The sequence below is a fragment of the Nothobranchius furzeri genome, chromosome 11 (assembly GCF_043380555.1).
Source record: "Nothobranchius furzeri strain GRZ-AD chromosome 11, NfurGRZ-RIMD1, whole genome shotgun sequence".
Lineage (NCBI taxonomy): Eukaryota > Metazoa > Chordata > Actinopteri > Cyprinodontiformes > Nothobranchiidae > Nothobranchius > Nothobranchius furzeri.
In genome coordinates, this window is record NC_091751.1 from 37,384,418 (window position 1) to 37,412,371 (window position 27,954).

The 27,954-nt window shown below is 42.1% G+C and overlaps 1 protein-coding gene across 4 annotated transcripts in view; it reads left to right on the forward strand.

Annotated features, from left to right (window-relative positions):
* Positions 1 to 27,954, forward strand: part of LOC107383425 (nuclear receptor coactivator 2) — a 63,321-nt gene that overhangs the window by 1,328 nt on the left and 34,039 nt on the right. The window contains exon 1 of one of the 4 annotated variants that reach the window (XM_015956026.3): positions 15,607 to 15,763. The exons of the other annotated variants lie outside the window; for them this stretch is intronic. The gene's annotated coding sequence lies outside the window, so the exon portion shown is untranslated. Of the gene's footprint in view, positions 1 to 15,606; positions 15,764 to 27,954 lie in introns of those variants that run through there. 4 annotated transcript variants of the gene reach the window in all.

Consider the following 27,954-nt stretch of genomic DNA (forward strand, 5'->3'; position numbering starts at 1 on the left):
TACTTGGAAAAAAATTTCAGCAGCTTCCTGTAGTACTTCAATTAATCAAGAGATTTGAAGGATTCTCAGGAAGTTTCTAGAAAGAGTTTCAGGTTTTTAAAAATATTTTATTTTTGTTTTCAGTTTAAGCATTTAATTGCACTAGAAATTCTAAGAAGGATTAGCAAAAGGAAAATTTACATTTTCGTGTATATATTTATACATTCTGTTTCAACAGGAACAGGATTGTTTGTGGATAAGGCTGCTGTTAGTGGTGGTGACCTGCGCCATCCAGTACATGACTTTTGAAACGTTTTTCAATGAAAAATGAGTGTTTTGCATTCTTTGTGGCAGCTGGTTAGAAGTTCAGTATGCATGCTCTTAGCTGACAGTTTGCATGCCACAATATAAATCATGTGTACCGCAAAGTATGTGTTCCTCATTTCTCCAGTCTGTAATATTATGTACTTTGTGCATCAAACAAGGCATCATTTCCTGTGACCCATCTATCACTTTTTTCCTACATGCGTTCTTGGATTTCCATATTCAGACCGTTGTGTAACATGCTATTCATGTTTATGCCAAGCAGAAGTGAAGTTCAGCTCTGAGCCTTTTGTTAATGGAGGTGCAAGAATGTGTCTATTTGCTGTTGTGCAGGTATGTTAATATTAGGAACCTGTCCGTTTGCCTACGTGACAGGTGCCACCTGACTCCACTGAATGTGTTATCTTTGAGGGCTGGACTTGTGATTTTTTAGGGCTTTTTAAGCTTATTTGCTCTTCCCTGCACCCAAAGCTGAACTTTGAGAAGGATTGCAACACGTAAGGCACATTTTAGAGTTTATGTTTAGTTTCTTTGTGGGGTTCTTCTTTTCTCTGCAGGTTTTTACATTTAGAAGTTTGTGCATCTTGGATTATAGATTTTATTTAGAGTTGTGGCGCTGCTGTTTCTCTAAAGATTTAGTTGCATTTAAAGGTATTGTATTACCTTTTGTTTTAGGTTGTCATTGCGGTTGGGGACAATATTTCAAATTACTTTACAGTGCTGCAAATATGCAGGAATGTACTTAAGACTGAGATCTTAACTGAAGACTGGCACCTTGCCCAGTGTGGGATCCTCTGTGGCTTTAATTCACTACGCCATGTGAGAGATCACACAATCTCATGGCGAATGACAGTCTGAGGGGGAGGAAGAGGAGAAGGGAGGGGAAGGAATGGATGAAGGCCAGACTGCAGTTCTTCATAGTCTGCATGTTTTGGTAAGAAAAGCAAGTCCACATAAGCACCAGGGGCCTCATTTAACAAGCTTGCTTACGCACAAAACGGGGTCGGAAAAATGCGTAAGCAACTTTCCACGCAAACTTTGGGATTTGTGAAAGAAAACTTAGCAGAAAAATGTGCGCAACTGTAAGTTGACTAAGGATCTGGCTTATACACATTTTGGACATGGAGAGCACCTGCAGTGCTGCTGCTGAGAAGGAGAAAATTATGAAATCCTGCAGCATTATCACTTGTACTGCTTCGTTTTCACACAGAACAAGCCCCCCCCCCCCCCCCCCCCCCCCACACACACACACACACACACACAGCCTGAAGCGCAGAATACTGAATGCAGAATATCAACAGGGGGACAGATTGAGACAGAATGTCATGCGTCTGTGACAGTGTGTGTTCTGTCACTGTGACCTGATTGATCATACGCCCTGGCTACTTCAACAAGGGAAATCTCCATTTGGCTGACTGGTTAGCACGCGTGACTTTCACCCGGGAGTCTGGGGTTCGAATCCCGATTGGACCATCTTTTTTTTTATATCTGCCACAGATCTCTCTGAAGAATTCACAACATTGACGGCTTCAGCAACGCTGTGCCACTCCGTGGATCTTCTCTTATTTGTTTTGCAAAAGCACTTCCTTTCATTTCTCCACCTCACCCACAGGTACCTCAATTTCTTCTTCTGTGAAATTGCGATTCCTCGATCTGCCTTGATCTACGGTCGCCATGTCATTGGCAGAGCGCTGCAACAGCCGGCTTATGTATATGCATGAGATCCACAAGGCACTTTGCATTGACTATTTATGGCAGTAAGGGGGGCGTGGTGAGGGCGGAATGTGACTAAAAAGCAGCTGAGAACCTTTCTAGATAGTTTCTGATTTATGAAGCGGAGATTGCGTGGAAACGTCTAACCTCCCAAGAAGAGCAAAAGCTTGATTATATTTAAAACTGTAGCATGAGCACATTTTCAGTTTTCCAGAATTATCAATTTACATTCTAAAAAGACAATCATCCAGCTAGTTACCCAAATGTTTGTTAGATGATACTTTTTGAGGTTCTGCTCTGTTACAGAATCTGGAAAACACAATTTTATTTTTGTTCACATTGAGTTTGAAACTTCAGTTGTGCAGCGCTGCTCGAAGCTGTTGTCTGTCCCAGGGTAATTTAAAGAGCAAGTCACCCCCTACCAGATTCTTACTCAACTCCCACTTCCTGTTTGAAAAATGCAACAAATGCTGTTGCCTAGCAGACCGAGAGGGCGGAGCCGCTAACAAACACACACACACACAGGCTCACAACGACATTGTGACATCATATGGCACCAGGTAACGTTCCAGAGTACCTCTTAGCCAATGGCGACGGCAGATTTAAATTCAAATGCAGTGCAGAGTTTTTACCAGACAACGGCAAAACACTGACAGTTTTAGGCAGAAAATTTAAATTTTTACGAAAATGCACTAAAGTGCTAAACTATTGACTACACGTGTCTGCAGCACGATTAGACACGCATTTATATAGTTTATCAGGAAAAAAAAGTGGATTTGGGGGTGACTTGCTCTTTTAAAAATAAGGAGACTAAAGCTGGGCCTCAAACTGAGCCTTGGGGGACTCCTGTTAATATAATCAGAAAACAGGATTTATATCTTAGGCTGCTTGATGTTAACAGTCTTAACTTTCAGCAAGAAGGTTGCAGGTTTGAATCCAAGCTACTACCGTTCTGTACAGATGTGCATGATCTCCGCATGTTCTCCGCATGTAAGCAGGCTTGAGTATTCTCTGAGTTCTCTGATGTCCTGCACACAGAGAGCATGCATGTCAGGTTAATAAGTTACTCACAATTGTGAGTGTGTGAATGATTGTTTGTCTGTGTCCCCGTGATGACAGGACACATGTCCAGGTTGCCCCCTGCCCCCTGAGACCCTACCGAGGTGACTGAGTGAACTGCACAAACACACCAGGTTCTGTAGAAAAGTGCTTCGGAACCACAGTGAACCCGTCATGCTGACATCCCCGTAGACTCCTGAATGATTGACAGGGTCACGTGCTTTAGACAGATCAACAAGCAGCAGCAGAGTGTTGCTTCCCATCCAAGACATTAAAAAATCATTAGTTACCAACACAGCTGCTGTTATGGGAATATTTCTGTTCCTGGAGACTCAGCGTCTCAGATTGGTTCTCACCTCATAGATCTCTGTCCTCACATCAATCAATAAGAACTCACAACCTTCAGCATGGAAGCAAAATAACAGTTTGTTATACGCTAAGTTGCTGGGAAATCATTAAGTCTGCAGAGCATCTGTCGATTTGTATTATGTTCTTGATGCATGATGGTAAGGGGGGTGTAGATTTATAGATTATGTTCTTAGTTTTTATGAGGAATCATCAGCCACTCCTCCAGGAGGTGAATATTCATGTTTTTCTGCTTTTGCAGAGAAACTTTGCTCAACTTGTTCACCTTTCCATGCTGAAGCACAACGTGGGCTGGACACTTAGGCATGTGCTTGCCTGTCTACTTATCTATGTTTGTTTATGTCTAGCCCTTTCTGCAGCCACCGGCTAACACACACACACACACACACACACACACACACACACACACACACACACACACACACAGCTGCCACTGGCTTTCGGTCACGTAGCAGAGACGGTCGTCTTCCACGTCTGATCCTCCTGAGACCAAGTGCTCTAATTAACCACTACACACACACACACACACACACACACACACACACACACACACACACACACACACACACACACACACACACACACACACACACACGCACGCTGGCAGAGCCATGTCATGACTTCTCTGGAAGCCTCCTGTGGCACCGGAATCACTGGAATATTCTCTTGGATCCAGCAAGAGGATGGAGACGGTTGGGGGTGTGGATTTTGGAGTTGGTCAGTGTTCCCGAAAGTTTTTGCTCATTTTATTAATTTTGTTTAACAGTTCCAGCAATATATGCACTTGCTTTTGCCATAATTTAACGCACATGACGTGTCTAAGAAAGCAAATAGGTTTTAATGATCAAGCCTGTCAGAATAACAACAATTGCATTAAATGCAGCAGCAGGTATGCTGTGTCACTTGGAGATGTGTGCACATGGACTTTAATCCATTTTAGACAGAAACTCCGTTTACTGCACTTAGCCTGAGGCCTTTAGTTGACTCTAGCCTACAATAAAGTGATCATCAGCAGGACCCAAACTGTCCAGATTTTCACCAATTTATCGAAGAAACTTCAGGTTTAAATTTTAGGTTGTGTTCTATGGAAACATAATCAAATTTGATTTATAAAGCACTTTTTGCCATGACTGGGCGGCCATATTTAGTCCAGTTTTAAGAGGTTAATGTTTCCAATAACAACCCAACGAGGATGCTCGACATAATTACAGAAGGTTTTGAATTTCACAATCAGAATCAGAAGGTTTTATTGCCATATGTGCGAGAAATCACAACATTAGGAAATTGCTGTGGTACTTGGTGCAAAACGAAAGATGATAATGATAATAATAATATAATAATTAATACGAGTTAATTAAATATAGGGAGTAAAAATTATCATGATAAAATAATTTAAAGTGCCAATAATTAGAGAAACGGCTGCTATATGCAAGACAGTGTAGGTACTAATCAGAGCGGAACAGTTCAGGTACAAACACAACAGCGGGTCATGTGACTGAAACCAGTCGACTGGAGTGGGTAAACCTAGGATTGTCATTCATGAGTCCCAACTGCTGAGGTGAAGAAACAGTTCTTGTGGTGAGAGGTTATGGTCCGAATGGATCAGAGCCTCCTGCCAGATGGGAGCGAGTCAAAGAGACTGTGTCCAGGATGAGATGGGTCAGCTGTGATCCGACCTGCATGCCTCAATGTCCTAGAGGTGTACAGGTCCTATATGGAGGGGAGTTTGTAGCCAATGACCTCCTCAGCGGAGCGTACAACACGCTGCAGTCTTTTCATGTCCCTGATGGTAGCTCCAGCGTACCCCATGGTTGGACGAGGTGAGGATGGACTCGATGACTGCGGTGTAGAACTGCCTCATTGACTGTACTGGTAGGTTGAGTTTCTTCAGCTGCCTCAGGATGTACATCCTCTGCTGGACCCTTTTTATGATGGAGGTCCCACTTGAGGTCCCGGGTGATGGTGGTGGCCAGGAAGCGATATGAGTCCACCATCGTGATGGGAGTGTCAGACAGGGTTATGAGGGGAGGGGGGCTGTGTGCTTCCTAAAGTCCACAACAACCTCCGCTGTCTTCGGGGTGTTTAGCACCAGGTTGTTGTGGCTGCACCCAGACACCAGCCGTTCCACCTCCTCCTGTAGGCAGACTCATCCCCGTCGGAGATGAGTCTGTTGACGGTGGTGTCGACTGTAAACTTGATTAGCTTGACAAACTCCTGGTTGGAGGTGCAGCTGTTGGTGTACAGGGAGAAGAGCAGAGGGGAGAGAACACAGCCCTGAGGGGAACTGGCGCTGATGGCCCACAGGTCTGAAACATTTTTCCCCAGCCTCACTTGCTGCTTCCTGTCCGTCAGGAAGTCGTTGATCCACCTGCAGATGGGGTCAGGCATGTTCATCTGGAACAGTTTGTCTAGGAGGAGGAGGAGAGAGAGAAAGCCCACCCAGGTACGTAGGTACCCGCGGAGTCCAGATGCTGCAGGATGAAATGTGGAGCTGTGCTGATCATCTACAGACCTGCTGGCTCTGTAGGCAAACCGTAGGGGTCCAGGAGGGGGGCTGTGAGGGCTTTGAGGTGGAGGAGATGCTTTTAGTGAGTAGTTGAAAATGCCTGTAAACACTGTTTATTCTAAAGCTGTAACTCAGAAACACAGATCTGTTCTCCGTAAACTGAGCCCCGTCCCCAACTCCGTTAAAAACCAAAACTGGGATGTTTCTGTCAGGCTGATGACCTTTCCCAGAGCCAGTGGTTTGTGACGTTTTATGTTTATTTCTCTGCTGCCACAGCGCTGGCACACACGGTGTGAATAAATTCACAAGAAAATGTTAGAATGGATCAAAAGCCTTTTTAAAACCCACTCCGGGAGGCCGGTGTGAAAAACGGGATCCACTGTTTAAGGGAAACATCTGCGCCATCTTTTAACTTTTAGTCATTATTGCACAAACATCTATGAAATCAGTGATAAATCAGTCACATTTATGTGAGAAGCATCATGCGTCACTGTCTGTTTTGAGAAAAAAATCAAATAAATGAACTATTAAAAAAACTGCACATTTTTCTGTTTTGGGTTCTGTTTTTGATCTCTTGTTGAGCATCGGTGTAAATAGACCCTCTTTAATAAATCAGACCCAAACAGTCATGCTCTTACAGTAATCGGTGCATTAGTCTGCAGGTCCTTCTTGTGTGCGGACCATACGGAGAGCTGTGCAGCATTAAGCAGCAGACCTGGAGCCAAGTGCAGCAGGTTGCATAACAAGTGCTAATTTGGTTAGCTGGACCTGACAGCGGCTGTAATTCTCCAGCACTGTGACAGCAGGGCCGAGTTAGAGAGAGAGAGAGAGGGACTCCATAGGCCTCCAGTGGGATAAGACGAGCTAATAGCATAACGAGCTTTAACAACAAACGCAGGCTTCTCCAGATCTAACGGAGATGTTCTTCACCACCTTTTATTGACAGGGACTCGCTGCTGATAGTGAGACAAGCTGACTAAAGTCCTTATGTTATTCTGTTTTGCTAATTTTAAAAAGTGAATGTCTTAGAAAGTTAAAACCTTTTAAAAGTTTTCCAAACCTCTCTTTTCCTCAGATGCAGCAGAGGCCCTTTGAGGCTGTCGCAGCTTCTTTTGTTTTGTTTTTGAGCCTCAGTCTCACTTTTGTGGCTGGAGGGTGCGTGCTGAGGCATCTGAGGATAAAAACCTGCTTGTAAAAATAAAACCAGTTCTGTGGCAGAAGGCAGACTCATCTTTCCTAAATTTCCATCTTCATGATTTGTTTTATGTTTTCTGATTTTAAGTTATTTCTGTTTTAAGATCTTTATAATTTTTGTTTTGATTTTGATCTATGAAGCACTTTAAGATGCTCTGTCTGTGATGAGTGCTATTTAAATAAAATGACTTAATAAAAACTGGAGACTTTCACAAATTTTATCAAATTTTGAATGGACGAACAAAAGTAGACAGACTTTTATTCATAACTGATCTTCTTTTATAGTAAAAATGTTTCTATAAATCAAAAAAAGTGGTTTTCCAGGTGGAGTTCAGTCTGCATGAGCTGTTTGTTTACGTTCTGATGATTTCTGACCAGGAGGGCGTGAGTGCCGTTAACTTCTGATATGTGGTCACACTGTAAAGCAGCTCTTCGCCTGTTGTAGCTATGGATGTCTGTGTTACCATAGAGCTGCTAAGTAACAGAAATTAATCCCAGTCAGGAAGTAGGCCTTCTCTCTGCGTGGCTCTCAATGACTCGCCATGGCTCCCTTGTGTGTGTTAGAGTTCATACACCACAATGTTGAGTATGCAAATAATTTAACAGTGACGCCTTCCATTAAATCTACATTATGATACCAGTGGCTTTGTTTGGAGAAATTGAAACGTTGGGGACGGTTTATTTTCTATTTTCATCACCTATTGCTGAAAGACTTGAAGCTTGTTCTTTGCCGTGGACCAGACTGGAACAAAATGCCCAGAAAGTCTTTATTGGATGAAAACCTACAAATGTTTTACTCCCAGAGTCAGTCCAAATAAAATGGCTTCCACAGTTAATCTCAGCCAACCAAAAAATGGCTGTAATCTTTCAACGTTACAGATATTAAGCAAAGATTTGTTGTGACAGTAGCTGGAATCCTTCACATGAAGTGTGTATGGGGAATGCTGAGTGCAACAGATAATGTGAGGTAATCCAGATTGGACCAAAACAGCTGTTTGTTTCCCAGCATTAATGTAAGTAGGGATGGCCGATATTATCAGTCTAACATTAATATCGGAACATCTCAGCATTAAAATATCGGTATTGGTTTTTACTCCTTGTAATGACTCAACTTTTGCAAACATGCACATATTGGGCTTAGGATCACGCATTGCATTCTGGGACATGGCAGCCATGCTGATGGCCTCAGGAGTGTAAACAAACTGTTTAAACAAACAGTACATCCAGAGAATGAGCAGGTTTGGGATCAAAAGTAATAAACAAAAATCCCAAAACCGATGTTAAATATACAAAGGTACACTAAATTGGGAAGCCAGGGATTGATATGTGGAGAAAATATTAAATGGTTTGGATCCATATGAATGACCCAAAGCTAGAGCACCGACGACAGCTTGTTACTGCACAGTTCTGCATAATGGACGTTTTCGGTTTTCTTGTTTGTGTCCTCATCTGGATGTAAATGACCAGATGAGAGGTATACATTTCACTGGCTTTCTAGTAAAACAATCAAACTTGTCATCCCATAAGTGTAGCAGAAGAAGCTGTGTTGTGTTTCAGTGTGCCCGCATTAGTCTACCTGTGTGTAGCTTATGTGTTGGTATGCGTGTCACAGTTAAAGGAAAAAAACAATGTATTAAAAAAACATATACGTTCTCTAATTTACTAGAATGAACGTGCAGAGAACACACTCATAAAGACTGGGAAACTCTGGAAGGTGATTTAGGTCGCCTTAACAGCTGTGATCCAAGCCAACCGACAGGACCTTTTTATGTCAGGGCTGCATGGTGGCACAGTGGTTAGCACTGTTGCCTCGCAGCACGAAGGTTGCAGGTTCGAAACTGGGCTGCAGCCTTTCTGCATGGAGTTGCGTGTTCTCCCCATGCATGCGTGGGTTTCCTCCGGGTACTCTGGTTTCCCCCACAGATCACAACATGTCCTATAGGTTATAAATTGTAAGTTGCTTTGGATAAAAGCATCTGCTAAATGAATAAATATAAACATAAACATGTCAGATACCTGGTCTCTGTGGTTATGTCTCCAAGCAGGAAAACGGTGAAAAGTTTGCCCTTTTTCCAACTTAAAGCTTCTTTCCAGAGTATTTATCTTATCTGATGGCACCATCTAGTGGCTGACAAGCATATCACATAAAAAGTCTATTCCTCTGTTTAAGATCGCGACTTCACGTTTCCGTTTATAAATGTGCTTCTTAGCCAACAAACGGAGCTAAAACACGCTGTTTTACGAGTATTATTCTCATGTCATGTTGTGTTTTCATATATTTATATTTTAGAGACTTACTTGTTCGTGAAAAGTTAATCAACTCTGCATCAACCGAGGTATTCCTTAAATTTGAAGCAAATAAGCGGTAGTCTAATGCTATTGGTTAGTTCTGGTTGGTGCTCAGTTTCCTATTGATTGGAGCTCTGCGGGGCAGGGGGCGTGCTTAGCAAAAAAAAAGACGTATTGCTTACATTTGATCACAGTACATGATGAGATAATCACTTTTACGGATTTCTGAAAAATCATACATCATTTCTGAAAGGGGGAAACTCCGGAAAGCAGCTTTAATTTCCCTGGTGATCGCATTTTGCATTGTTGCTCCCCACGACACCGAAACGATTTACCTTGGTTGACTAATAACCATTTAGAGAAATTATAGATTAAATTAAACAAGACTCGGCATGCTGTTGTCTGAAGTGACAAGTAAGGAGGCTTCCAACATGATGGCCGTGCCAGAGATGACTACACAATCTCAAGCCTTATTATGCATCAAACTCTTCAGCATCATCTCCTCTCTCTCTAAATGTTATAATATGACGGATCTGAGGTTTAGGTTGTAAAATATGTTAGTTTTATTTGACAAATATGTGAAGAAGTAGGAATTAGCTCAGTGTAATGAGTATCTGCTGTCCATTATTAAGTAGCTATGTGCAGCTAGCAAACAAGATCTTTATAATTGTTTTATCACCATAGCTGCAATTTACAGAAAAAGAAAACATGCATCGGCATCAGTTTATATTACTGTTCCGGAAGAGTAAGACAATATTAGTATATCAGATATCGGTAAAAAAAAGAAGCAATTATCGAGCATCCCTAATTGAAAGAATAGAATATCTTTTTAATTTGGAAATACAGTTGACTGTGTTCAACTAAAATAATAATTCACAGTCAGGATAATCATGCCGATCCTTCATCAATGACCAAGAATGAGCCCTAATGTTGATAAAAATCTTATCAGATCTTCCTGCTGTGTGCTGTGCGCTAAGAGTGCTCTGCCCCGCTCAGGTCATCAGACCTCTCTGATCATAACTCAAACATGTTGAATCGTCATGGTATTATTTCTGAGGGCAAACAGGTGTGCTGCCTTTGAGTTGTAGCCAATCAGGAAGCAGTGTGACAGAAGCGCCCTGCATGCTCCTCCTCCAGCATGTTTATTTACTCCAAAATCATGTTTGATCTCGCGATATTTCCCAACTGCCCTGGAAATATTTGTGTGTGAGATTGGAATGTGTGTTGTGTGTAGAGTTTGCTGTCTGCACACCACACACTCCTGGACCAAACTGTCATTTTTGTCATTTCATATTGCCACATGTGGGGTTTCCCTTGTTTTTAAAATCATCTGAAATGTTTAAAGTCCTGCTGCGTGTATGGGTAAAAGACGAACCTCCTATATCAGCATCAATCAGATGGATTCATGTGCAGAAACTGTGCTTTGTGTTACCGTGCACAGGGGGGCAACATTTGTGCTTCTGTGTGTTCCCTTGTGACATTACCAGAGCAGTTGGACAAACATCAGCTGTTCGTCCCTCTCACTCGAACACTGATAAACTCCCAAACATGCAGCTTTCCCAGCGGCGGCAGGTGTGCGCAGGACTTTGTGTGGTTTAAGCGAGTCGTGTCCAAGTGACTGAGAAGGCATCATGTGACTTGTGTGCACACCCAGTGCAACTGCTAATGATGTAAACCTCTAGGGGAGTAGGCAGCAGGTGTTTGGGATGTGGCCAAAAATTGAACTTCTTCGTGTATTAGTCTTCATCTGGTGTTTTTGATTACAACAAACTGTCTCACACTTGAACACAAACATAAATATTGAAGACTGAAGGCCTTAAAGTATGGTGGTCCAGAAGGTTCAGTGCAATACAAGAGCCACAGCACATCCTAATGTACAACAGTTAATAATGAAAATAAAAATAAATGTATTCAAAACTGGAGTAGAAGGCAACAGGACATTACAGTAAAACCAAACATGCTAGGACCCTAAAGCTGCTTTAGCGAATCTACAGAGAAAAGCTGTTAATATGGTGCAAAAGTCCATGTACTTCAGTAATTCAACTATGAATGAGAGGGTGGGCAACTTCAACCTCTTTGGTCCTTATCCAGCATGTTTTAGATGTTTTCCTGCTCCACCACACTTGATGTAGTAGTTGTATCACCTGTTCAGCAGCTCGTCAAGCTCTACAGAAGCCTGTTAATCACCTGCTAATTAAAATCAGGCGTGTTGAAGCAGTGAAACAACCAAAACATGCTGGATAGCCGGCCTTGAGGACCGGAGTTGCCCATCCCTCGTGGCTCAGGAACACTTTTCAGGTGTTGGATTTATTCGCTGAACAGAGTGTGACACTTTGAGTCTAGAATATTGAACCTTTTTTACAATATTTTAATTGTCTGAGATTTTTAATTTGGGTTTTTATAAGCTGTAAGCCATAATCATCACAATTCCAACTAATGAGTTTCACCTGTATTTACTTACATGCACTTAATTTGTTTTCTGTATTTATTCATTCCTCTATTTTATTAGATGTATAAAATTCTCTTCATTTTTTCAAAAAGAAAAATTGACCCAAGAATAGCGATTTTGTTGACTTTATTTCTGTAAAGGGGATTTTGACAAACTTCAGAGGTCAAGCATTGCTGCCACCCCCCTGGGCCTTTTGCCCTAGCCTAACCAGCCAGCTCCATGCTTCCTTATGGAGAGCATGAGCCTGAGAACTCTCCTATTCAAATAACCCCACTCCCCAAGATTTTTAACTCAGCCAATCAGCGCTGAGCAGCATACGTCACACACCACAACGCCGAGTTTCTCATGAACATGGCATCTGAAACGGAGTTCGCTGTGGCTCTTTCCTCTATTCTAAATGACTTGAACGTCTATAAAACCACAACAAGAAGAAGCGCTAAAAGCCTTTCTTCTAAAGAAAGATGTCTGCTCTGTCGCCAGACACCATTTTGGACTACAGCTAAAAACTACAGTGTTGCGTGGCACGGTTGGCATTTCTGCTTTTTTTCTGATTGGTTACTTTTGAGCTACATGTGCTGTTAAAACGTGAAGGAGGGGGTAACATAAAAAACATGACAGTGGGTTTAAAATGGGTTTAATTGCCATTAAAGGTTTTAAAATAAGCAAGCAAACAAATGGAGAGCATTATAAAAATAATGCAAGATGAAAATTTCTCAAGAAGGTTGACAGTTAAAAGACAACTTAACATATAAAACACCTGGTTAAAACTTCGTTAAACGTTTCACCGAACTGAAGGTGTTTTAAAACACAACTAAGTTGATAAAAGTCTAAAAACCAAAACATTCCTCAGCAGCCTGAAGGACAGGAGGAGGAGGGGCGGTGTCGGGCTGGTGATCCCGGCCCCTGCACCTGAAGTGGCCAGGCTGGTGCCAATAACAAACTAGCAAGTCCCGCCCCTCATGTGCCTCTCTGCCTGTAAGTAACCAGACTAGTTCTCTGGGTGTTTCTCAGTGTCAAGGCGCCTGGCCTTGCGAGGCGATGTCTTGCGAGGCCAGGCGCCTTGCTTACGAGGACGCTGTCCTTCCTTGGTCAAAGAGAACGGTTAAATGGAACAGACTTGCATCACGTGACCACGGCTTCCACGGCGGTCACGTAACGTCACGTGACACGGGAGATAGTTATATTTTATATGTATTAGTTTCAATTTAAATAGGACAAGCCTTTTACTTTTTAAATTGTGTACATGTTTATTAAATTAAAAATATAAGTGCGTTACTACCCGCTAGCCACCGAAACTGCAACTGCTAAGCAACTCGCCAACAATAGATAACTTCTTTGGATCTAAAAAAAACATTTTAAATTAGTTGACTTACTTTTAAACTTGAATTGTCCCCGAAGTAGCTGCCGGCTTCTGATCCGCTGTCCTTTTGAAAACACTGCGGTGGACTGGAGAAAGAACAGCAAAGCCGTTTACAAGAAGGGACACCGCAGACTGCACTCCTTGAGGACGTTTAGGCCCTTCAATGTCTGTAACAAGATGCTGCAGATCTTCTACAAGTCTGTTGTTGAGAGTGTAATCTCTTCAGCCATCATCTGTTGGGGTAGTATCATCAGAAGCAGGGACCTGAAAAGGCTCAACAGCCTAATAAAAAAGGCTGGTTCTGTTCTGGGGATGACTGTGGAACCACTGGAGGAGATAATGCAAAGAAGGATTCTCCAGAGAATCAAGAAAATTATGGACAACCCTGAGAATTCTCTTCACAAGACTGTCCGACAACGGAAGAGTGTCTTCAGTCAGAGGCTTGTTCAGTTTCGCTGCAACACTGACCGCTACTGGAGATCCTTCCTGCCAACAGCCATTGTAATATACAATAACTCTTTGACTTGATTATTATTATTATTCTGAGCTACTACAGCAATCAATTTCCCTCTGGGATTAATAAAGTATTTTTGAATTGAATTGTGTATTGTGGGTAATTTTTGGCCAAGGCTAGGCTACAAGACACCTCCCGTGTGTCCTTGCTCAGCTAGCTAAACGGCTAACAAACGGAGAACACATACCTCGGTAGAACATGAACACTGGAACAGACTGGAACACGTCTTGGCGGCTCTTGATGACGTATCTCCTAGGCAACCGGTGCGGGGCCAAGACATCAAGGCAAGGCTCCTTGACATTGAGAAACACCCTCTGTGTAGAGGACGAGTCTGACAGGCCAGGCTACTTTTGCCCCGTGTAATATTTTCTAGGTCCACCTCTGGCTTTGGTCTAATGGTTCCCAAATGCTTTTGTCTCTCGTTAACTTAAGCTATGGCGCAGATATTAGATTATCTTCAGTTTTAACATAATTTCCTGTTGACCACAACTTCAGATAAATGTATTTTTACTTCTTTGGTTATTACCTCAGCTGTAGCTTTTGTTTTTGTGCTGTGGCTTTTGTATTTCATTGAGCTTCCTGGGCCACCGTAAAGGTTAAGTAAGTTTGTTATTGTAAACATCGTGTGGCCAATCAGATTAAAGGCAATATAAAACTTTACCATAGTTCTTCTTTTCAATTCTCTTAAATGTTAATAAATTAGGAAACACCTCACCAGTGTAAGAGCTTCAGTAATGGTAAAGACTTTAAAATATACTTGGTTCATTTAAAATGAATTACTTGAATTTGGAAATGGAGTTTAAAGCTGTTTTAAGTGTAGTGTCTGTTGATCAGCCGGAGACACATTTGTAATATTTTTCAGAAGAAGGATCCGATCGTGTGAGGTGAAGTGAAACGACAGCATTGCTGACACCGAGTAAGCAAGTCGACCCTTTCCGAGTCTTTACTCGGAGCTCCGCAGCAGGATATTTGATCCCAGGAATTCCCGTCAAAACACATCTGTAATAAAAGAACAGTGAAAGTGTCGTGATTGGAGAAGGATCCAAGTTTTCTTTTCTCAAAACATCAGCTGTTAAAATAAACACGGAGGAGTTCTTTCATAAAATCTGGTGTTTGTAAAAGTGAACCAAAGCCAGTGGGAACTCAGTGAACCCGAACCAGCACCATACTGGTCCAGCTCGGCCTCACGCAGCGAAAAAGCCCTCAGTCAGCCGCGTTATCTGGGAAAAGCTACAGGTTTTTCCTGTTTGTGTTGGCAGAAGTGGGATTTCCAGTATTCCTAGTGGGTGGTGATTCAGGTGAAGCCCAAACTATTTCATTATAGCTGACATATTGATCAAACACCTGCTCTTACATCCGATCCTGGGTTTGGCGGTGAGAATGAATCCAGTCCTGTATGGGAGGGAGGTGATGCAACCGTAGGTCACGCTGGTGACCGAACAGCAGCTGAAAAAGCCCAAAATTCATCAGCAAACAATGTTCTTATTAGTCTGGAAAAATATTTACACTCCATCTGGGAGAGGTCAAGGTTAGAAACGGACAAGCTGTCAAAAAAAAAAATTCAAAGCAGTCAATCTAAAAATTTTTAGCACAATAATAAAAATCTGTAGTTATTTAATAAATATTTAGTTTTAAGGTGGATAAAATGAAGCTTTTACGGTCCTAAACACAGAAACAACAGGTCATGCAAGTCCTAGAGAGGGAGGGTTTTTCTAGACACCGGCTAATGGGAGGGAGGTGTGTGTGTGTGTGTTTAGTGGGCGGAGACATGGAGGTGTGAGTGAGAGAGAGAGAGGGAGAGAGGGGATTTGTGGCTTGTAGTTGGTCAGCTGTCAGTAGATGCAGATGACACACTCGCATGGTAATCTCAGAGGAGAGCGAGGGAATACAAAACGTGGATATGACTGTGATGTGTGTGTGTGTGTGTGTGTTTAATGTGAAAACCAGTGAGTCGCCCAGCCGGCATGAGGTGTTTAGCCGGTTCTTGGCTGGTTATGGACGTCTTTAAAGGTAAGAGTCACGTCCAGTCCTTCGGAGATCAGATTTAAAGGCACCAGAAGTGCGTTTAAGCTCTCGCTGAGGCACTCTGACTGGTTAAAACATGAAAGGCTGTTTTAAACATCTATGTGGGGAAAACTGCCAGTGAAGGACTGATGTTGATTTAATGTTTTGTTTTGAATCTCAAATCATTTGACCTAATGGAAGATATGTTTTGTTTATTCAGACCACTCTTCCCACAGCTTATTGTGTAGCTTTATTAATAAGAAAAAGTTAAAGAAAGCAGCTTTAATTGTTAATATGAACTTTTTATATGTTAAATGTTTCTGTGTTTTTAAACCATGATGAGTTGGACGCTCAGTCGGTGTGTCTGTCTTACTTAGACTCGGACTTTGAGCAGTCATGAAATGTTATTGTGTGTGTGTGTGTGTGTGTGTGTGTGTGTGTGTGTGTGTGTGTGTGCGTGTGTGTGTGTGTGTGTGTGTGTGTGTGTGTGTGTGTGTGTGCGTGTGTGCGTGTGCGTGCGTGCGCGTGCGTGTGTGTGTGTGTGTGTGTGTGTGTGTGTGTGTGTGTGCGTGGGGTTATGAGTGACTGGTCACACACAGAGTGCACAGTCAGCAGGCCTGAAGCTGCGCTGTCACCTCAGGTCTAACCAGCCCACTGTTTACTCTGTTTGCTCCACGTCAAAAACAACTTGTTGAAACTAAACTCAATTAGCAGCAGGTTCACAGAATGTGCAGCGATGCGTTCAGGGGCACGCTGCAGGTCAGATGCTAAAACGGTTTCAGGTCAAAGGTCAAGAGTTACAGAGGAACGAGTTTAAAGTTTACAAATGTTTTAGGGTGGGAATTAAAGCTGTGGTTGTTTTGGGGTACTTGAATACACTTTTATTTATTTAGGGGTACTTGAATACACTTTTATTTATTTAAAGTTTAGTTACATCAGTTCATATTATAAAAAAAATAAACAAATATTTAAAGTTTTATCACAGAAAGTTTTAAACATGTAATGTTTATCAGAATGTCTCTGTTGTGTTTGCGAGGGTACTGAGACAGTAGTTTTTTCCTAGTGAATACAAAAGCAAACTCAATAGTACCCTGTGTATGGATCATAGGGGTCTTATTGATGATACATTTTTAGATGCTGCCTTAACAGAAGATATGGTAAATAATGGTGAAATGCAGCTAGGTCAAGAAGGTGCCACAGAGCTAAAACTCAAGATTCAATTTAAAGAGAAAAAATTTAACTTTTCTAAACTTAGGTTGTTTGATAAAATGGAAGAAAGAGCAGAAAAATGAAAAAAGATGTATGTGGGTGTATTTAATGATCAAAATAACTATAAATTGGTCATTTTAAACCTGCTAAATTCCTCTTTAAATATTGAAAATAGCTTTTTTGTACAAGTCTTTTAGTGTCAAAAGTTAAGGTCATCCAATCGATATTTTAAACCATAACTTTTTGATTTATCCCGCGCTTACGTTAAAGGTGGAGAACATGTTTGTCTGGAACATTTTTGCCATATTGCTTCAAATGCACTTGACATATTGATCACAACCAGTAAATTCAATGTTTTGTGAAAAGGGAATACTTGTAATCGCCTCTGAACTTGGCAATCCTGGAAAAACCTCATTCCATCATTGGGTACGTTCCATTCTTAGTGATTGGATCCTCATCCATCCATCACACTGCCCTTGGACCGTCCCTTCCCTCTCTGCAAAATTTGCACATTCTCAACTTGGAGCAGCTGAGCAGGAAGCAAAGCCTGAGCTGAGCTAGCTATATTAGCTAGCACGCAAAATTATGTCAAAAAAAGGTATTAACAACGGGTTGAAAAAGTAAGGTACCATTATATTTTTCTGTTTGACAAGTTCCCGTTCTTCTGTAGCCTGTGGAGATGAGCTCTCTGAACAGACATGGAGTCCCTTCTGGAAATGATCCAGATTCATTTTTCGCAGAAGCTTTGCAGTAGAAGTTGACAAGTCATTTAAACAAATAAAAATAAGTCAAAATGAATTGGTATTTAGATTATAATATATAATGCTGCTGTTTAACTGCAGAGCAGTATGAAGAGGTTTCCTGCTAAAGTGGATTTTGTTGGACGAGGACCATATTTAGTATCTAAACCCACCAGAACAAAGAATCTCTTTAATGGAGTCACTCAGCTGGGGCTGTATGCTAATGTTCTCACCAGCATTGGCTGCTGCTGCATGGTGGTCAATCAGTGAGCTGTTGGTGGATTTTGACCCTCTGGTCAGGATAACTATGTAAAACTCCTGCAGCAGCGTGACGTTTCCTGGCATACACCCAGTTCATCAGTGAGCACTATATAATGAATTCCAGTTCTCATCTGAGCTCATTGTGGTTCCTGTTGCACCAAAGTGTTTCTGCACTGTGAAAAACCATTTTGCGCCTTATGTCACCAAGTCAGACCACCATCCTTGTGTTACGACACAACTGTGAGCTGAAGAAATGGTGCTCAGGAGTTTGTGTGCAGATTGAGACACTGTTTAGTTCGTGTTTCCCGTGCAGTGCTGCAGTTGTTACAAGCCATGAGGAGGTCTCTGGTAACAAGCAAAGCGGCTCTCCTTCCTTTTCTCTCTTCAAGTTTCACTCTGATTTCCTGAGTGTACTCTCTCATGCATGCTGGATTATTTTGCATATTTAGGAAGCCTACTGGGGTCACACACTCTGCTTGCACTGCAGTTTGTGATTGTAGAAAGGATCAGTAGTTTAGGTTGTGTGTGACGTTATCTGCTTTTGGCTTTTAGCTTGTTGTAGTGTATCTGTACATAAGTGTGTATATGTGTGTATGCGTGTGTGCGACTCCCAGCTAAATAACATCCGGACAGGCCTGTTCAATGTTATTGATTCAGGTCTATAATCAATACCGCTCTCTGATTACATGAAGCTGCACATGTAGAGTAACAAACAGTCTGCAAACCATCCATAAAGTGTTTCTTTTCAGGTATTTTTATTTTGTTTATCTGTGAAAGGGGGTTTTCTGCTCTAAGATCAAACATCTGATATATTTAAAGCTGTTTTTTGTTCCTATTGTATAGATAATGAAGCGTTCTGTTTTGTATTAAAAAAAGAAATAATTTTAATTGATTTTGATTTTTGTCATGGTTGGCACTGAAGATGAAGAGTAACAAAGACTAGAGAGCACAGCAGTCCTCCGGTGACACAAAGTCGTGCCGTATACAAACACCAATTAGTCCTATTTGCTAGGACAAAGAAAGACGTGGCGGGTTTGACCTTTGAGCCCCGAAGAGCAGCAATTATTGAAGTGGGTCAATTTGTACAACTTGGATCTTATTTGAACTTTCTCTTGAGCACACAGGCTTTCCATTCCAGCACATCAGTGAAACTCTGACAGTTCATTGAAACAAGGTGCAGGGCGAGGACAGCCCTTTAGTTTCCCGTTTGTGTGTGTTACATGGACTTTATCAGACATGGGTGCACCATCAAAGCTGCAGTATTAATAAAAATATGCAATCATTTGTTTTTATGCACATTTAGAAGTTGTGCATGGCAAAATGTTAAAGAGGACATGCCTTGTCTCAGACAGCAACTTGACATCAAGCTAACACATCAATGGAGCATCACCATAGCTCCAAACAGCCCAGGTGTGCATAAACACACTGGACCTGTACTAACACACACACACACACACACACACAAACAAACCCAGCATGTGCTGCAGGTTCCTCTTTGCCGGTGAAGCCCGTGTTCTTAATCCAGTCTCAGCAGGTATTATCTCTGCTTTGCTGGTGCTCGAGTGTGATCGGAGAGCTGCGTGGCTTCTCTCTCCTCGCTTTAACAGACACTAAAAAGCGAGGAGGGGGTCCACTTCCTACTCCTCCACTGGTCTCTAACTCCTGATGTGGTTTGATTATGTGTTTCTTCACTCAAGTTTCGGCCACATGTGTCCGTGTAACTTCCATTCATGGGTTTAACGTAACTGCAGTCAGAGACGAGTTCAAAGAAAAGTTGGTCATTTCTTTCATTGTTTATGAAATGATGAGCAGACTGAAATTATGAATACCGGAATGAAGCAATGAAGGATTAGCCTCACTTTAAAGTACAACAGATAAAACATGTACACACATCATTTTCTACAATGCGCAAAAACCAAAAACTTCAATTTTTTTTATTAACAAGTTTTCAATTATTATTTATCAGTTGGTTTCCATAGTGAAACTAAAAGACTTTAAAACAAGGTTCTGGAAATGCCGTGGTGGGAGGACAAGTCCCTACATGGGATGGACCACTGACAGATAACTGAAGTGGCTGATATGATACAGAAATCCCATCAGGAGCTGGTCTGAAGGACAGCACAGAGGCACTCATCATGGCTGCACAGGAACAGGCCCTGAACACCAGAGCAACAGAGGCCAAGACCTACTACACCAGATAAGAACCAAGGTGTAGGCTAGAGGCCCCTGGGACAATCCACCACAAAACTGCAGGGTGGAAGATGCTGGCAGGGAAAGCTCACATGGAACTCTACAACCAAGTGTCTGGCATCGTGTACAGGAACATCTGTGCAGAGTAAGGACTGGAAGCCCCAAGGTCAAAGTGGGTAACACCCCTAAGGTGGTTGGGAACGAAAGAGCCAAGCTCCTGTGGGACGTCCAGATCCAGACTGACAAAATTGTGATGGTGAACCAACCAGACATTGTGGTGGTGGACAAACAACAGAGGACAGCCATTGTGTTTGATGTGGCCATACCAAGTGATGCAAAATCAGGAAAAAATAACACAAGAAACTAGAGAAGGACCAGGGCCTCAAAGAAGAACTTGAGAACCTGAGAGTGAAGACATCAGTGGGGCCTGCGGTCATCGGGCCAGTAACCCCCATGGAGGAGTGGCTAAAGCAGATCCCAGGAAAAACGTCAAGACATTTCAGTCCAGAAAAGAGCAACTCTAGGAACAGCTAAGATACTGCAGAAGCCTCCCAGGTTTCTGGTAGAGGTAAAACACTATTGCAGCGATGTGAAGTTTCGAGGGATTTTGTGATCTCGAGTTGAGCGTGGAGTCAGATTCTCCTGGTGGGTACTGGCATGCAACAAAACTCACAAGTGAACCGTTCCACTCTGCTGATGCCTCCAGTGTGAAGTAGGGGTTGTAGACCACACGCAGAGGGTCAGATGGAGATTTTTACTTTCTATATATTCATGGTAAATGAAGGTTTACAACTGGCAGACTAACTTGTGACTAAGTGGCAATGTTGCAGACATTGGGTTTAAAAGAAGAATATTCCACTTTAGATCAGATCAGATGGTTGGAAAGGGGCACGCTGCATGACCCTCATTGCACTGATTGCTAAGCACCAGCCTACTTGTTAATTTAGTCATTTTAAGGCAGAAAGAGTCATAAAGCAGATGACTTCATGATTGGAGCTCGTAGTTTACCTGTGGTCTGATAGATCTAGCATTCAGGTTGAAACGATCTGCTTTAATAACAAGAATAGTTTTTATAAATGAACTTTATTTTGAGAACCATGTGTACAATTTTCAGATTGTTTTAAATATTTTTAAAATGATTTTTAATGTTGCAAATAATGCATTTGTATATTTAAATGTAACAATACTAACTTTAACGTAGTTTATGAAAATTGCCATTATTTAATATTTTTGTCAGACCACATTTTTTAATTCAGGGATACATTTTAAGCACTGCCAGCCGGGAGGTAGAGCAGGTTGTAGGATCAATCCCAGCTCCAGAGAATGCTGCTGTTGTGCCCTTGGGCAAGACACAACCCACTTGGCCTGCTGGTGTTGGTCGGCGGGACTGGTGACTCTGGTGTTCGGCAGCTTTGCTTCCATCAGTGCACCCAGGGCAGCTGTGGCTAGGTTGTGGCTCAACTTCACCAGTGTGTGAATGGGTGAGTGACTGATTGTGTTGTGAAGCACCTTGGGGGGTTGTAGAACCCAAGAAATCACTATACAAACGCCAGCTGTTTACCTACAGTGGGGCAAAAAGTATTTAGTCAGCCACCGATTGTGTAAGTTTTCCCACTTAGAATGATGACAGAGGTCAGTAATTTACATCATAGGTACACTTCAACTGTGAGAGACAGAATGTGGGAAAAAAATCCATGAATTCACATGGCAGGATTTTTAAACAGTTTATTTGTAAATCAGGGTGGAAAATAAGTATTTGGTCACTTCAAACAAGGAAAATCTCTGGCTCTCAAAGACCTCCAACGTCTTCTTTAAGAAGCTTTTCTGTCCTCCACTCGTTACCTGTATTAATGGCACCTGTTTGAACACATTATCCGTATAAAACACACCTGTCCACAGCCTCAAACAGTCAGACTCCAAACTCCACTATGGCCAAGACCAAAGAGCTTTCGAAGGACACCAGGAAAAGAATTGTAGACCTGCACCAGACTGGGAAGAGTGAATCTACAATAGGCAAGCAGCTTGGTGTGAAAAAATCAACTGTGGGAGCAATCATCAGAAAATGGAAGACATACAAGACCACTGATAATCTCCCTCGATCTGGGGCTCCACGCAAGATCTCATCCCGTGGGGTCAAAATGATCATGAGAACGGTGAGCAAGAATCCCAGAACCACACGGGGGGACCTGGTGAATGACCTGCAGAGAGCTGGGACCACAGTAACAAAGGTCACCATCAGTAACACACTACAACGGCAGGGAATCAAATCCTGCAGTGCCAGACGTGTTCCGCTGCTGAAGCCAGTGCATGTCCAGGCCCATCTGAAGTTTGCCAGAGAGCACATGGATGATACAGCAGAGGATTGGGAGAATGTCATGTGGTCAGATGAAACCAAAGTATAACTTTTTGGTATAAACTCAACTCGTCGTGTTTGGAGGAAGAAGAATACTGAGTTGCATCCCAAGAACACCATACCTACTGTGAAGTATGGGGGTGGGAACATCGTGCTTTGGGGCTGTTTTTCTGCTAAGGGGACAACACGACTGATCCGTGTTAAGGACAGAATGAATGGGGCCATGTATCGTGAGATTCTGAGCCAAAACCTCCTTCCATCAGTGAGAGCTTTGAAGATGAAACGTGGCTGGGTCTTCCAACACGACAATGATCCCAAACACACCGCCTGGGCAACAAAGGAGTGACTCCGTAAGAAGCATTTGAAAGTCCTGGAGTGGCCTAACCAGTCTCCAGACCTCAACCCCATAGAAAATCTGTGGAGGGAGTTGAAAGTCCGTGTTGCTCGGCGACAGCCCCAAAACATCACTGCTCTCAAGAAGATCTGCATGGAGGAATGGGCCAAAATACCAGCTACTGTGTGTGCAAACCTGGTAAAGACCTATAGTAATCATTTGACCTCTGTAACATAACCTTTGTTGTCAATAACAAAGTATTGAGTTGAATTTTTGTTATTGACCAAATACTTATTTTCCACCCTGATTTACAAATAAATTCTTTAAAAATCCTGCCATGTGAATTCATGGATTTTTTTTCACATTCTGTCTCTCACAGTTGAAGTGTACCAGTGATGAAAATTACTGACCTCTGTCATCATTTTAAGTGGGAGAACTTGCACAATCGGTGGCTGACTAAATACTTTTTTGCCTCACTGTATGTGTTTAATATAATGTTGAACTGATGTTCACCCAGTTTTTGTCCTTTTTTAGGAAATCATTCAGTGAATCTTTCTTCCAGCTTGAGGCTCTCATCCTGACCCCTTACTGGACTTTCGGTGTTATATCTGCAGAAATCTGCTCGTAACTTCCATCACTAATGTAAATGACTGTTTAGAGCATCTAAAGTCTAAGTTAGAAATGATGCTCTGATCTACTCTTGCATCACAAGCTGATTCACTGCAGTGCTTGTCTGAAAGGCGTCTCTAGAAATACTGTTTCTGTAAGATGGGAGGAGATTCAGTAAAGCTGCAGCTTAATTAATGAACTCATTTCATTTCTGGGGATAAAAGCTTTGACATTTACTCACTGGAGGTGTTATCACATTAAGCATAGTGAGGATTTCCTCTGTGCCACTATCAGCTTTAATTTGGTGCCGTCAGCCATTACATAAGGCTGCACGGCCCATTTTGTGCCTTGCATGAACCAAACCGTAACTTGTGAGAGCCGAAGACCTGAAGATGACTCGTTACTTAAATAACTCACATGACGACTGATTTTGAGTCCAAGGCTCCTCATAAGTGCTTGGTTGTACGTAAAGGGGGTGTTCCTTATGAACAAGCTTTATCTTTGGATAATTGCTGCTAAAAAACAAGCAGGGTTTGTCGTTTTTATCTTTTTCTCCCCACCTAACCTCCACCCGGGTGAAATCTGACACCCACCTGTGCTTTGCTACACATCAGCAAAAGGAAACGGCAGCAACGTTCTTCGAAGACCAACCCTGAACGTGTCTGTGGCTAAAGAACGTACCAGCGGGTTGGTACCGGGGTTTTCGGTTGAACATATTCCAGTTTAATGTTCATTTCAACATAAAGAATCGCTCTTAAAATTAAAATAACCTTTTTAAACAAAAGGTGACTTTTGACTGGTAAAGACTTAGAAATACACAGGCAACAAGACAAAGAAACTGAGAAGCCATGGTTTCTATTGGAGACGGGGTCCACTTAAGCAGGCAGTGATCCATCCTCAGCTTTAATTTCTTAATGGCAGCATTGACCCTCTGGTCCCGTCCCTCCTCTCCAGCTCAAATTGTTTTTAAATGACTTCGGTTTGCAAAGCTCTCAGCTCCTCTGATTGCATTAGTATCGAGAGAGCAGGATAAAGGCTTTTGTTGCAGCCTGCATTAGTGTTAGTTTATTGTGCATGTGTTTACACATGCACAGGCCTCGGGTATCGATGAAAATATTGAAGTAATGCAGCTGTGAGTCCTGGAAGGTTTGTTTTCATCTTTGAGATTTACTGAAACTCAAAGAAGGTTTTGGTCATCGTTGTTAGATTTAAACAAGATTACTGCCACTTAAGGAACTACTCAGTTATGTAGCCCTTTGGAGTGTGTTACTGAAACAAACACCGTCTTTGTGCACATTAATAATAAACAAATCTTTGGTAACACTTTTACACTTTTAGAAAATGGGATTTAGTGGTTTGAGATAACTTTGTTCTTTCTATGATTTACATGTGTGTGTGTGTGTGTGTGTGTGTGTGTGTGTGTGTGTGTGTGTGTGTGTGTGTGTGTGTGTGTGTGTGTGTGTGTGTGTTAGCAGAAAAGCTCTTGAACCACAGAACAGATCGTGACTCTCATAAAACATTAACTGAGTTTATGTTCATTAGTGATCATTGTTTGAAGTGAATCCCATCCAAGATGGCCCCCCGACAGCTTATCAACCTTAGCTAAAACTAAACCAGCGTTAGCTCAGTCAGCTTCATAGCTATTGAGCAAATGTTTGGTGTCCTGTTAGCTGAGTCATCACGGTCAGATACGCCAAATATTACACATTGCTTTTATTCTTCCCGTCCTTTTTCACAACCGTTGGTGTCAGCATGGTTTTCCTGTTTGCAAAACATCTCATGAGCCACTGGATGGATTTTAATGAAACTCCCAGGAAGTAATCATTACAGAAACATCTACAACTAGTTAACTTTTGTAGTCAGGTAAGTTCAGGCCGACTGCTACAGCCAGCCTACCGAAGCAAACACAAGAATGGCTCCAACAATAGATACAGCAGAGCTAAGAGTCGTATACAACACACACTTGGAATGCTAAAAGATTATGGACTATTGCATTTAAAGATTTGATCTTGGGTGTCAGAAGAGGTTGTGTTGTTGGAGAATCCAAGTATTGACCAGACCGCGGGAAAACTAATTAAAAAAACAGAAGTACTGTGGTAGAACAGGTAATGGTATGGATGACATCAACAGAAGGAACAAGCAACAAACGATGAGCTCTAAATACAGAAGGAGGAGTGGAGACTGAGGTGTGAACCAGTGGAAACGACACCTGGGAGGGGAAAAGGCAGGAGGGAATCAGGGAAAGGGGAAGTCTAGAACCAGAGACAACAGAAACAAAATCAGTGTTGGAAGCAAAGGCCGATGTTTGTTTCTTACCTAATTAGTTCTACCAAGAATTAAAGCTGCTTTAATCAAAATCTACAATGTGAGGATGGTTAGAGCGTTTATCTTTAATAAGTGTTGTGGGCGATGCACCATCAGCATAATTCACCATGTCGGTACTCCAAACTTATAGTTGACGTGACCTTTATGGATCCTGCAAGAAACAATGTGCATTCAACACATTTGCAGTGAAGATCATAATTATCGTAATTGTGGTCAGAAATGTAGGTCAGAACCCCCCCCCCCCCCCCCCCCCCCAACACACACACACACACACACACACACACACAAAATAAAAACTAAATTATTTTGGATAACTAACATCATGTGTCTCCTCATGCAAAGTTAAAGCCTGAATGTTATCTGTGTGAAATATGACCACTTCTTGATTTTAAATTTGGCCAGTTGTCCTAACTACACCTCAGATCTGTCATACATCATCATTATGAGCAAGAAGAGAAGGGTTTCAGGTATACTATGTGTACGGTATATAAAGAAAGGAAAAGCCAATGATTTCCTATATTTAATTTTATTATCAGCCAATAATAACAGATAGACCTATAAATGTGTCCTGACAACCATCGTTTGTCGTCATGGATGATCTCAGCAGAAATCTCTAATAGGTAATGTTGTGATATGATGGATTATCTGTGTAGCATTCTGCTACTGCACAGAAGAACGGCGCCACTGCTGCTGGGTAGCTTTCATTTTAAGAAGACAATGTGAGAGTGATCCACAGCATCTTTGTTTTGTTTCTTCAGCTCTACGGCTGTCAGCTGAACTCAAGCCGTGCCCAAGCAGAGCTACACAAAGGAGCTTGTTTTGTTTCAGTCAAATCTCAAATTCAACCTATCATTAAGCCTGTGAGCAAATTACAGTTGTGGTCAGGATTAGATTCTGTGTTTGCAACACAAATAACCTTTTTGATATATGTGCTTAAGAGCTGACGGACACCAGCCTACACATGAGGGGCCGCGCTGCTGGGTTGTTTGACTCCGAGTATTTACCGCTGGTTTCAGCAGACGCACGTGTTCAGAGGGAATATCTGCACTAATAACAAGTTGTGTAATTGTGTTTTGCTCCAGGTACCTGACCTTAACTTAAGTCATGAGTCAGTGTGTTGGTGTTTACCTATTTCTCACCAAGGGGTGATAATGAATGGTTTCATCTGCCTGTTAAGGCTTCAGACTTAGCCACTTGGCCATATTTGAACAGTGAAATGTGGTATAAAAGCACAAGGAGCTCTTTCAGACATCATTCATTGCCACCAGATGAATGAAAATGAGCACATTTTTTCAACGGGCTTTGGTTTGGAGCCTTTCTGGGAATTGAAGAGCAATCAGGGGATCTCCTAAGACCTCACGCTAAATTTTCAGGGCATTTTCTTTGCACAACACAGTTTTCCTCATGACAACTATTTGGCTCCTGGTAATCAGATGATTGGAGTCACGGCATTTATCAATCATGGACTTGCTGTGTGTTGAAACCAGGGTTTTGTATCAGTAACCACGCAGAAGATTAGCCATGACAAGAAGTGTCGGTGGCTGATTGGTGCTGATAGCATCAAATTATCAAGAACTTGGCTTTAGTTGTGAAAAGCATTATCACAGCAAGAGGCCTAAACAGCTTTTAAACAATGTTTCATGCACTAGTTTTATGTATATTATCACCTTATCAGCCGTTTCCTCCTCCCCCTGCCCTCTGCTGTGGTGTAATTAGGCCATTTTCTCGTCGCCCTCAGGCCAGATTATTTAGAGCAACAAATGCTCCACCTCCCATTTTCTTCCTCCTGTCACCCTATCCTCCCCCACTTTTAAAGCTTTTCTACTTGACAAGTGGAGAAAACACTTTTCCCCACAAACTTCTCTTGTTTTCATCCGTTGCATTTTTCATCTTTCAGTCTTTTCCATCATTTTTTGTTCCTGTGATACTTTCTGTCTAATCTGCGTGCTTTCCCTCTGCCTCTCAGTTGTTTTCCTCTGGCTTATCCCTCTGTCCTGCCTTCATCTGGGCAGTATCAGTCCCGCTGACCGGCCGTTATGCAACAGTCAGGTGATGTGCTAGCCTGTTGAAGGGCCTTAAGGCCCGTTGTCCCAACGGACTACCCTGAATACAGTTGAAGCAGCTGTGTTATTTGTGAAAAAGAACATTTTTATAACCTGCTGATGAAATGCTTTTC